At 41.8% G+C, this 10502-nt stretch overlaps 1 pseudogene; it reads left to right on the top strand.

Moving 5' to 3' along the window:
• The first annotated feature begins 7332 nt into the window (after window positions 1–7332).
• Window positions 7333–9702, top strand: LOC149749878 (ubiquitin-conjugating enzyme E2 variant 1 pseudogene; annotated as a pseudogene).
• Window positions 9703–10502: the final 800 nt, after the last annotated feature.

Raw genomic sequence — 10502 nt, 5'->3', positions numbered from 1 at the left:
AATTAAAGTTGTCTTAGATAGAATATAATAAGCACTAACAATAAAATTTTTAACTGATTTATAAAAATTAGAAACATAGACTCTCCAAAAGACACCATTAATGAAGTGAAAAGGAAAGCCATAGATGAGGAGAAAATATTTGTAATTTATTCACCTGACAAAAGTCTTATATCCAGAATATATACAGAACTCTTACAAGTATATAAGGAGACAAATGACCCATTACAATGGTTACCAATTTTTAAGTGGGCAAAAGATTGGAATAGACATTACATAAAAGAAGATACATGAATATCCAATAAGCACATGAAGAGATGTTCAACATTCTCATAAATGAAATGCAAATTAAAACAACAATGAAATATTACCACACACCCACTAGAATGGCTAATACTAAAAAGACTGAAAATCCCAAATACTGGAGGGGATATAAAGCAATTGGGACTGTCATACATCTCTGGTGAGAATATAAAATTATAAAACCACTTTGAGAAACAGTTTGACAGTTTCTTAGGAAATTGAACATATACCTCCCCTATAACCCAACATTCTAGCCATAGGTATTCAACCAAAAAAAATAAAGCATATGTCCATAAAAAGACTTGCATAGGTGTAGATCAAGATGGAGGAGTAGAGGGATGTGGAGCTGGCCTCCTCCAACAAATGCATCAAAAATACATCTACATGTGGAACAATTCTCATGGAATACCTACTGAAAGCCTGCAGAAGATCTCATACAACCAAAACTGCAAGAACGATCCCCACATAACCAGGTAGGATGAAGGGGAAAGGGAGAAGAAGAGGAATCAGGAGAGGAACTGTGCCCCTGGGAGGGAACTGTGAAAGAGGAAATGTTCCCTAACCCTAGGAATCTCTTTCACCAGCTGAGAGGTCCACCCAGACAGAGAGAGAGCTTCAGAGGCTTGAGAGGAGAGTGTGGGAGATGACCTGAGCTCCACAGGGTAAAGAGAGGCCAGCACAGATGGTCCTGGTCACATCACCACCCTTCCCAGTGCAAGACATGTGCCTGTTGGTGTGCACAGTGACTGGGGCTTCAGGGAACAGACCCAGGGAGAGGATTTGATTTGGCTGCACAGAGACAGCCCAAAGGGCATGAAGTGTGGCCAGGGTGACAACTGGGTGTGCACACAGGACAAGCACAGGTCTGCGGTAGGAGCCCCATTGTCAACAAGGAAAGGGAGGGGGGCGGGTCCACCTTAGCAGCCTCATTATCAGCATGCTCAGACTGGGCATGGCTCTGGCCACCATGGATTTTGTGAACTTTGTGGGCATACACACTTGGAGGCGGGGCTGAAATCTGAGCTGATTACCGGCAATCCCTATGTGGATGCAGGGGCATGGCTTTGGTGGGTTTCCTCCTCAGCTTTGTGAGTGCACACATATGCCTGAGGGTTATCTGAACCAATTTCTGGCACTACCATGGTGGAGGTGGCCCCCGAGGGCAACGCCAGCAACAGTGATCTTTGTGGGTGTGCACACTGGGTGGCAGGTGGCATCACAGAGTTGCACATCCCAGTAGACACCTCCTGGGGAAGAATACACAGTGGTTCCTTTCCCAGAGGGAGCACTCCAGTACCACTTACTTTACACTACAGCTTAGAATCAGACCTGGGGGCTTCTACTCCAACAGCTGGGGAGCAGATCCTGCCCCCAATGGGGATGTGACAACCACAGAGCAAAGAGGAGGCCCTGCCCAACATCCAGTGCAGGTTCTGGTCACCACAATACCAACACACCCCTTATCAAGGGGACAAGGACAGCACACCCTGAGGAAAGACATAGCAAGCATCCACACCAAAAACAACCCTCGCACCAAAAATATTGGGTGCACACAGTCTACACAAGGTTGCTCCCACATGAAAACAGCCCTTTAAGACCACAGTAGATAACTGTTTCTCCTAAATTCACAGAGTCAGAGAAATATAAGTAAAATGAAAATGCAGAGGAACTATTCCCAATTAAAAGAACAAGAGAAATCTGCTGAAAGAACAAAGAAACAGACTTCTCCAGTCTACCAGACCCCAAGTTCAAAAGGGAGATAAAAATGCTGAAGGAATTAAGAAAGACTATTGTTAGAAATGCAGACCACTGTAACAAGGAACTAGAAACTATAAAGGCCACTCAAAATTAGACCACTCAATTACCAAGATGAAAACTGAGCTAAAGGCAATAAATAGCAAAGTAAATAATGCAGAAGAAAAAATAAGTGATCTAAAAGACAGAATAATTGAAATCACCCAATCGGAACAGGAGACAGGGGACTTCCCTGGTGGTGCAGTGGATAAGACACCACGCTTCCAATGTAGGGGGCCTGGCTTCAATCCCTGGTCAGGGAACTAGATCCCCCATGCATGCCACAACTAAAAGTTCATGTGCCGCAACTAAGGAGCCCATGTGCCTCAACTAGGGAGCCTACAAGCCACAACTAAAGAGCCTGCCTGACACAACTAAGATCTAGTGCAACTAAATAAATAAATAAATATTTTTTTAAAAAAGAACAGACAGAAAGACATTTAGCAGCCCCGAGTGGCTTGCAGGATCTTAGTTACCCAATGAGGGATCAAACCCAGGCCCCTGGCAGTGGAAGCATGGAGTCCTAACCACTGGACTGCCAGGGAATTCCCCAGAAAGACAAATTTTTTAAAAATGAAATCAACATACAAGATTTATGGGATAATATGAAGCATGACAATCTACACATAATAGTAATCTCAGAAGAAGAAGAAAGAGAAAAGGGGATTAAAAATGTATTTGAAGAGGGCTTCCGTGGTGGCGCCGTGGTTGAGAGTCCGCCTGTCGATGTGGGCGACGTGGGTTCGTGCCCCAGTCCGGGGGGCTCCTGCGTGCCGCGGGGCGGCTGGGCCCGTGGGCCATGGCCACTGTGCCTGCGCGTCCGGAGCCTGTGCTCCGCAGCGGGAGAGGCCACAGCGGTGAGAGGCCTGCGTACCGCAAAAAAAAAAAAAAAAACTGTATTTGAAGAAATTTTGCCTGGAAAATTCCCAAACCCAAAGAAGGAAAAAGATATCCAGGTAAAGGAAGCACAGAGGATCCCAAACAAGATGAACCCAAGCAGACACACACCAAGGCATATCATAATTAAAATAGCAAAAGTTGTTAAAGAGAGGATTCCAAAGGCAGCAAGAGAAAAACAAAGAGTCAGTTTCAAGGGAACCCCCAGAAAGCTATCAGCTGATTTGTCTACAGAAACTTTGCAGGCCAGAGGGAGTGGCAAGATATATTCAAAATCCTGAAAGGAAAAAACCTGAAACCTGGGGTACTCTACCCAGCAAGATCACCATTTAGAATAAAAAGAGCAAGAAAGAATTTCTCAGATAAGCAAAAGCTAAAAGAATATAGAATAAACATATCCTAAAAGAAATATTGAAAGGTTTTCTCTAAATAGAAAAGAACCAAGAATCTATGTGAAAGGGTAAACTACAGTGGGAAAGGCAAATATATAAAAGGATTTAAGATCATTTAAATAAGCTAATACATACATTAAAAAAAATTCTGTGAAAATAATTATAACTACAATGACCAGCAAAAGGATAAACATGAAGATTTAAAATAGAACATCAAAATCACAAAATGTGGGGGAGGGGAGTAAGAAAATGTAGATCTTTTAGAATGTGTTTGAGCTTATATGACTACCAGTCTAAAGAAAGTAGATATAGTTATGTTAACATAGTTGAAAGCCAGGGTAACCACAAATCAAAACATACATTAGATTCACAAAAACCAAACAGAAAGGAACTCAAGAATAATACAAAGGAAAACCATCAACTGATACAGCCACTATGGAGAACTGTATGGAGGTTCCTTAAAAAACTACAAATAGAACTACCATATGACCCAGCAATCCCACTACTGGGCATATACCCTGAGAAAACCATAATTCAAAAAGAGTCATGTACCAAAATGTTCATTGCAGCTCTATTTACAATAGCCAGGACATGGAAGCAACCTAAGTGCCCATCATCGGATGAATGGATAAAGAAGATGTGGCACATATATACAATGGAATATTACTCAGCCATAAAAAGAAACGAAATTGAGTTATTTGTAGTGAGGTGGGTGGACCTAGAGTCTGTGATACAGAGTGAAGTAAGTCAGAAAGAGAAAGACAAATACTGTATGCTAACACATATATATGGAACCTAAGAAAAAAAAAAAGAAAGGTCATGAAGAACCTAGGGGTAAGATGGGAATAAAGACACAGACCTACTAGAGAATGGACTTGAGGATATGGGGAGGGGGAAGGGTAAGCTGTGACAAAGTGAGAGAGTGGCATGGACATGTATACACTACCAAACATAAAATAGATAGCTAGTGGGAAGCAGCCGCATAGCACAGGGAGATCAGCTCGGTGCTTTGTGACCACCTAGAGGGGTGGGATATGAAGAGTGGGAGGGAGGGAGATGCAAGAGGGAAGAGATATGGGAACATATATATATGTATAACTGATTCACCTTGTTATAAAGCAGAAACTAACACACCATTGTAAAGCAATTATACTCCAATAAAGATGTTAAAAACAAAAGATTTGATATATATATATACACACACACACACACACACACACACACAATGAAATAGTACTCAGCCATAAAAAAAGAATTAAATAATACCATTTGCAGCAGCATGGATGAACCTAAAGACTATACTACTAAGTGAAGTAAATCAGACAGAGAAAGACAAGTATTATATGGTATCAATTATATGTAGAATCTAAAAAATAGTACAACTGAACTTATTTATAAAACAGAAACAGACTCACAGACATAGAAAACAAACTTATGGTTACCGAAGAGGAAATGGAGAGAGGGATAAATTAGGAGTATGGAATTAACAGATACACACTATTATATATAAAATAAAAAACGATTCACTGTATAGCTCAAGGAACTATATTCAATATCTTGTAATAACCTATAATGGAAAAGAATTGGACATATATATCCAAATCACTTTACTTTACACCTGAAACTAACACAATATTGTAAATCAACTGTACTTCAATTTAAAAAAAAAAGAATTGCATAGAAAGTTGTATAACAACTTGATTGATAATAGCCCAAAACTGGAAACAATCCAAATGTTTATCATCAAGTAAACAAATAAATTGTGATATATTCATACAATGGAATAGTACTCAGCAATAAAGTGAATCAAAGTACTGGTACATGCACCAACATGGATGATAAACATTATGCTGACTGAAAGAAGTCAGGCACAAAAGAGTATCTACAATTCATTTACATGAAGCTCTAGGACAGCAAAACTAAGCTGTGGTGTAGATGTCAGAACAGTTCTTGCCTTGGAGAAAGGGGATTTAACTGGGTTTAACTGGGAAGTGGCACCTTGGAACTGTTTGGGATAATGGAAATGTCCTCTATCCTGAGATGGCAGTTACATGGGTGTATAAACAAATAAATAAACAATAATTGCAGATAGATACAAAGTAAAATACAAAATGGAAAGCAAACTTGAAAATTTCCTGAGCAGAAAAAACACTAAGCCACATAAGTGAAACAATTTAGCTTATTCTAAAGAAGTAAGCAAAAACACTGGGCCAGGGCTTCCCTGGTGGTGCAGTGGTTGAGAGTCCGCCTGCCGATGCAAGGGACAGGGGTTCATGCCCCGGTCCAGGAGGATCCCACGTGCCGTGGAGCGGCTGGGCCCGTGAGCCATGGCCGCTGAGCCTGGGCGTCCAGAGCAGACCCTGTGCTCCGCAACGGGAGAGGCCACAGCAGTGAGAGGTACACGTACCGCAAAAAAACAAAACAAAACAAAACAAAACGAAACACTGGGCCACTTCTGGCCTGTGAAAATCATAAATGAAACCTAAACTGTTGCCCAAAATTGGCATGAGGTATCTTCTTTTAACCAATCTTTTATCACTAAGAAAACTCTAATGCTATATAACCAATCATTGTAAAGCATAAGCAGCCTCTGCAGTTTCACTATATAAATTGACCTATAACATACCTCTGTGCCTCATTCCACTGCTGGTTTGAGAGCTCCCAGTTCACAAACTGTTCTTACATGCACAATAAACTCTTACTAAATATGATTTTACTGATCCAGTGATTCTAATTTTTCTATTTCTGGGTTTTTTACATGTATATAAAAACACCATATATGGCAAATGAAGCATTCTTGTTAACTGCATGACACTTATGTGCTACCAGTTTGCAAACCAAGCTAGAGAATCGATGGCATGAGGACTAGCATTCCCCAACCCTTCTGACCCCACACAGGTGGGATGATTGCATTATATGTTCTTAGGAACAGACACATTTTTAAGGCTCTTTATTGGATGCAGATGCCAGAAAAAAAAAAAAAAAGAAGAAAACAATGACACCAATTGCCATCATTCCAACTCCTTATTTGGTCCAAATAAAGGTCCTTGTCAGGGCCCAGCATCCTCTCTGGAAACTAGTGTGATGAGTAGCAGATGCAGAGGTTGGAGACAAGATGGCAGAGTAGAAGGGCTTGAGCTCACCTCCTCTCACAAAAACACCAAAATCACAACTAACTGCTGAGCAGTCATTGGAAAAAAAATACTGGAACCTACCAAAAATAGATATTCTACATCACAAACAAAGAAGAAGCCACAATGAGATGGTAGGAGGGGCACATTCATGATACAATCAAATCCCATTCCAGCTGGGAGGGCGGCCCACAAACTGGAAAATAAATATATTGCAGAGGTTCTCCCAAGGGAGTGAGAGTTTTGATCCCCACATCAGGCTCCCAGTCTGGGGGTCTGGCATCAAGAGGAGGAGCCCCCAGAGCATTTGGCTTTGAAGCCCAGTAGAGTTTGATCACAGGAACTCCACAGGACTGGGGGAAACAGGAACGCTACTCTTGGAGGGTGCACACAAGGTCTTGTGCACACCAGGAAGCAGGGGGAAAGCAGTGACTTCATAGGATCCTGAGCCTGACCTACCTGATGGTCTTGCAGGGTCTCCTGGGGAGACTGAGGGTGGCTGTGGCTCTTTGTGGGGACAAGGACACAGGTGGAGAAGATACTGGGGAATACTCATCAGCATGAGTTCTCCAGGGGGCCACCATTATGACACCAAGACCTAGCCCTACAAAACAGCCTGAAAGCTTCAGTGCTGGAGTGCCTCAGGCCAAGCAACCAACAGGGAAGGACTACAGACCCACCCATCAGAAGACAGACTGCCTAAAGTCTTCCTGAGCCCACAGCTGCATCTAAATGAACCCCTTGACACGGCCCTACCCATCAGAGGGACAAGACCCATCTCCACCCACCAGTGGGCAGCCACCAGTCCATCCCACCAGGAATCCTGCTGAAGCCTCTTAGGTCAGCCTCACCCACCAGGGGCAGACATCAGAAGCAAGAGGAACTACAATCCTGCAGCCTGCGGAACAGAGACTGCAAACACAGAAAGTTAGACAAATGAGATGGCAGAGGAATATGCCCCAGATGAAGGAACAAGATAAAACCCCAGCAGAACAACTAAGTGAAGTGGAGATAGGCAATATACCTGAAAAAGAATTCAGAGTAATGATAGTAAAGAAGATCCAAGATCTCAGAAAAAGAATGGAGGCAAGGATAGAGAAGATACAAGAAATGTTTAACAAAGAGGTAGAAGATCTAAAGAACAAACAAATGAGTTCAACAATACAATAACTGAAATGAAGAATACACTAGAAGGAATCAATAGCAGAATAAATGAGGCAGAAGAACGGATAAGTGACCTGGAAGACAGATTGGTGGAAATCACTGCCACAGAACAGAATAAAGAAAAAAGAAAAAAAGAAATGAGGACAGTTTAAGGGACCTCTGGGACAACATTAACTGCACCAAAATTCATATTTTAGAGGTCCCAGAAGGAGAAGAGAGAGAGAAAGGACCTGAGAAAATATTTGAAGAGGTAATAGCTGAAAACTTCCCTAACATGGGAAAGGAAACAGTCACCCAAGTCCAGGGAGCACAGAGAGTCCCAGGCAGGATAAACCCAAGGAGGAACACACTGAGACACATAATAATCAAACTGACAAAAATTAAAGACAAACAAAAAATATTAAAAGCAACAAGGGAAAAATGACATATAACATACAAGGGAACTCCCATAAGGTTATCAGCTGATTTTTCAGCAGAAATTCTGCAGGCCAGAAGAGAGTGGCATGATATATTTAAAGTGATGAAAGGGAAGAAGCTACAACCAAGAATACTCTACCCAGCAAGGCTCTCATTCAGATTTGATGGAGAAATCAAAAGCTTCACAGACAAGCAAAAGCTACAAGAATTCAGCATCACCAGACCAGCTCTGCAGTAAATGCTAAAGGAACTTCTCTAGGCGGAAAAGAGACCAGAAACATAAAACAATCTTGTACATATATAGACTAGACTGCTATATCAAACCTCATAGGAACAGCAAACGTAAAGACTACAACACATATACACACAAAAAAGAAAAAGCAACCCAAACACCACACTAAAGATGGTCATCAAACCACAAGAGAAGAGAACAAGAGAGGAAAGTAAGAAAAAAGACCTACAAAAACAAACCCAAAACAATTAAGAAAATGGCAATAGGGAGCAACACCAAAGCAAGATGGCAGCCATCACAGGCTCAGGAGTAAAAGTCCCTCACAATTTCCGACTGTTGGAAGAGCTCAAAGAAGGTCAGAAAGGAGTAGGAGATGGCACAGTTAGCTGGGGTCTAGAAGATGATGAAGACATGACACTTACAAGATGGACAGGGATGATAATTAGGACTCCAAGAACAATTTATGAAAACCGAATATACAGCCTTAAAATAGAATGTGGACCTAAATATCCAGAAGCACCCACCTTTGTAAGATTTTTAACAAAAACTAATATGAATGGAGTTAATAATTCTAATGGAGTGGTGGACCCAAGAGCCATATCAGTGCTAACAAAATGACAGAACTCATAGAGCATCAAAGTTTTCCTGCAACAGCTTCAGTGCTTAATGATGTCTAAATAAAATATGAAACTCCCTCAGCTGCCTGAAGGACAGTGTCACAGCAATTAATCAAAAAAAAGGAAGCCACAGGTCCTCCCGTACCCCCACCCATCTGATTTAAGCAGTCTTCATTCTCCACAGTACTAAATTTTCTAGATACATCTTATAGACCTCAAAGTACTGGAAAGGAAGCTCCCATTCAAAGGCAGTTTATCTTAAGATACTGTAAATGGTACTAATTTTTTGCCCATTTAAAATATATGTTGTGCTATAACAAACCAACCTGTCAAGTGTAACCACTGTCCAAATAGTTGAATTTCTGGGGTCAAGAAAGTATATTTAAATTGATTCCCATCATAACTGGTGGGGCATATCTAACTCACATGTGAAAAGACACATCACACAATCACCTTGCTGCTGATTACATGGCCTGGGGCCTCTGCCTTCTCCCCCTTTCCCTCCCTCTGCCTCCCTCCTTCCCTGCAAGAGCCCTCCATCTTGGAGTGGCTAGTTAGAGCAGATGTGAAGGTTTCATGTCACAGCCTGTGGGACTACTCCTGGGTGTGTGGGGTGCTTTGTCTGTATCCCTGGTTTCTTTCTTTAAGTGTGTTAAATGATGCTCTCCTTCCAAGCCATCATCCTTTTCCTCACTCCCCACTACCACCCTTGGCTGAAGCATAGATTGTAACCCCCACTTCTCCCCTCTGAAATTGGCCTTTGGTGAGGAATTCAGGGCTTTCCCCAGATCTTCTCCCCCCCACTTTTTCCTTTAACCTCCTCAAGTCACTTTTTGCCCATGCACCACCCAACACTTTCCATGACACTTCCATGCTTTGGCCAGAAGCCATCAGGTAAGGTTGGAGAGAGTCTCTGACCTCCCTCATTTAGTTTTGGGACCACATTTATTTACTTTCCACCCACCTGGGAAATGAATATTGGGTTCTCAGCCTTGCCACCCTCTGCTGTCATCATCAGCTGATGTGTTTTTTTAGCTCAGGTTTTGCTAAGGTAAAAAGAGCAAGCCACCAGTGTTACTCAGACCCGCCAGCTCTCAAAGTCCTTGGTGGTTAAACTTGGAGAAAGGCCACAGAAGACACTTGTAAGCACACGTGATCTCTCTGAAAGGTTTTCCTATAATTGCTTTTGCTTTTAAGAATTGAAGAAATTTTAAGCAGGGCTCTCATTTGGTCATCCTTGCAATCCATTTGGATCTACTTTGGAATCTGAGAATTGGAATAAAAAGAAACTTGAATTCAGTGCATACTTTGGTTTTGGTGCTGCTGCTTCTCATGGCCCTCACCAGAGATTAAGAAAGAACTCGGTGTGCATGGCAGATCCCCAAGATTCCTAGCAAACTGCTGTGTTTTTCCACTTTTCTGTTCAGGACCACTAAATGTTGAGATGTGGATGCATATGAAAATAAAAGCAATTCACTGTGTTCTAAAGAAAAAAGGGAAAAAATGCAAATAGGAACTTACATATCGATAATTACCTTAAATGTAAATGGATTAAAAG

The sequence above is a fragment of the Delphinapterus leucas genome, chromosome 3, assembly GCF_059928025.1.
Source record: "Delphinapterus leucas isolate spDelLeu-1000000601 "Yukka" chromosome 3, BTC_Dleu_Yukka2, whole genome shotgun sequence".
NCBI lineage: Eukaryota > Metazoa > Chordata > Mammalia > Artiodactyla > Monodontidae > Delphinapterus > Delphinapterus leucas.
Note: the sequence above shows the minus strand (reverse complement) of the source record. Positions and strands in the feature narration are given on the sequence as shown.